Consider the following 2749-nt stretch of genomic DNA (forward strand, 5'->3'; position numbering starts at 1 on the left):
CTATCTCTCCCATAAGATGCATAAAGGCCTCTATAGGCAAGTTTTCAAAAGGATTAAATACATAACATAAGTTTTTCAAAACAAAAGCGGAGAGAATCTAAACAAAATAAAGCAGAAGTCTAATGATCTTCGCCATCTTTCTGATGAAGCATAGCTCACTGCTAAGCACCTGGACCTGCATCTGAAAAACAAGAGATATATACGGAATGAGAACTCCCAACACATGGGTTTCTAGTACGGTAAAAGTGCCAAATAAATACTGCATAAGGCAACGTGAACTCATTAAGCAATCTTAATTCTCCACACATCACTATGTCCATCTTAAGATATTTCTAATCCATAATCTTGGCAACTAACATAAGAGGATTCTAAGTCTAAGTCAACATTTTTCATCTTTTTTTTAACTCTTCATTCAACAGAATTATAATCAGAATTAGCACCAGCCCTCAGCGTCAACCAACACCAGCATGAGGGACCTCTCAGTTATATAAGCACAAACAAAACAGATAAGTAATACCCAGGTAGATACAAGTAAAGCAAGTAGCATATAGTCATGTAACATAGCATGTACAATTAGGCAATCCAAAACAAGCAAGCAAACACAAACAAGTCAAACATATGCAAATGATGAATGCCTACCCTATGGCCGATGATATCATCTGTCGATTATATAGCCAACTAGCTAACCATTGGACAGTCCCTGTGAGCGTGCATCCCTAAGCTCAAAATCATAATCATTCAAATATATATATCATGGGGGAGAGCTCATCTGGAAAGATATAAGTGTCCGGCCACACTTACGACGCAGGGTCAACTGAATCTCAAATCTCAATCTAGAGTAAGTGGAGTCGACCCATTGCATCTACCCAAGGAAATTCGAAACTCAGATAATTTCTCAAATCTCAAATCATTCTTGATTGAGAGCAAGTGGGGGCTAACCACTACATCTACACCAGGAGACTCAAACCAAACCCAGAGCAAGTGGATCAATGCCACTGTATCTATCCAGACAAGTATATTAAAATCAGAATCAAGCTCAGATAACAATCTCATAATCATCATCATTCTTATTATCAATCTCATAATTATCATCATTCTCACTTAACATCTTGTTCATTTCTCTATATGTTATTAACTCAACTCATTTGACTTTATCTCTAACTCTTCCATCCTCAATTCCACCGGCTCTAGACTCCTATCGAAGTTTACAAGGTTTAGGAGGCCAAAAGAATGGTTAAAAGACATAAAAAAAAAAATACTTTTCCAAATTCTGAGGGTTGTGCGTACGCATGCATATGGCTCGCGTACGCATCGTTGAATTTTTGGGGCGTCGCATACGCAAGTCTTGGTCGTGTACACGAGTGTTGAAAAATAGCAGCCTTTACTCACGTCGCGTACCACGTTCACATATGCGAGTGGACAATTTCGACACTACCGCATACGCATGCCTCCTTCCGCGTACGCGGGACCACTGGACAGCGCTTAGTGTCCGCGTCGCGTGGCACTGTGTGGTAGAATTGCCAAAAAGCTGTTAAGTGTAAAAATAAGTTTTTGAACCCAATTTTCAAACCTTCATATCTTTTGGTATAAATTCATTTTCAATCATTCTTGAACCGATGGAAAGATCGATAAATGAATTTTCATAAAAATCTAATTTTGAAACTTTTCCAACTCCGAGAGCTGAGTTACGGTCCACCGAAGTTGGCCAAAAATCTGTTTTTACCAAAAACACACATTTACCAATTTTCCAATGATTCACAAGCCTCAATCATTTTCAACCAACAAAATGAACCCAAACTAACTCAAGTCACATATTCACACACAACCAAATCCAAACCTACTCCATCTACACATTCCAACTCAAATACATCCATTCAACATTTCAAAAATCTCATTTTCCACTATTCCATCAATCAATCAAATTCTCATAAATTCCATACCAATTCTTCATTCAATCTCATACATTATCACACAATTCAATCATCACTTACCGTCCTTACCTTTTCTCGGCCTCCAGCCCAAAATTCACGGCCTCCGGCCTAAATTCACAATTTTAATACATATTCCACAAACCAATAATCATTATCCAATTCATCAAATTTCTCAACACACCAAACATGCCAATTCACATAATTGTCAACCCAATCATTAATTTTCACAACATACCAACTATACATATCAATACCAACTAATTTCACAAACTAAACCTAATCCTAGAGGCATCTAGCCTAGGATTTCATACTACATTATACGGTACTTAAATAAAACTAAAATCGTACATTTTAGAAGTTAAATTCAAGCTCTCACTTGAGAATCTCTACCAAAGCTTAGCTCCAAACTTCACCAATGAGCAATTTAATGCCCTAAACACCACTCTACACTAGTTCCTACAATATACACACCACTCAATACAGTAGAGTTTCCAAAAATCATCATAAACACAAAGGAAGTGGTTCTTGCCTTTTGTCCACTAAGATGTATGTGAAACCTAGCTAGAACACGTTCTAGAGTACCCCTAAAGCATCAAAATCACAATATTTCTCAAAACCCAAAGTCAAAACTCAAAATTTGTAAGGAAACAAAAACTGGGCATGAGTTTCGAAATTCCTTACCACAATACCTAGATAAACTTGAAGAGCTCGTCGAGAACGACGCGTGGCCATAAACAGCTTGTCGATTAGAGCTCCGTAAAGAAAGTTATGGTGATTTGAAGTATTTGGAAGCTTAGGGTTTCTATCTCATTCTCTCC

This window comes from Arachis ipaensis, chromosome B03 (genome assembly GCF_000816755.2).
Source record: "Arachis ipaensis cultivar K30076 chromosome B03, Araip1.1, whole genome shotgun sequence".
NCBI classification, from domain to species: Eukaryota; Viridiplantae; Streptophyta; class Magnoliopsida; order Fabales; family Fabaceae; genus Arachis; species Arachis ipaensis.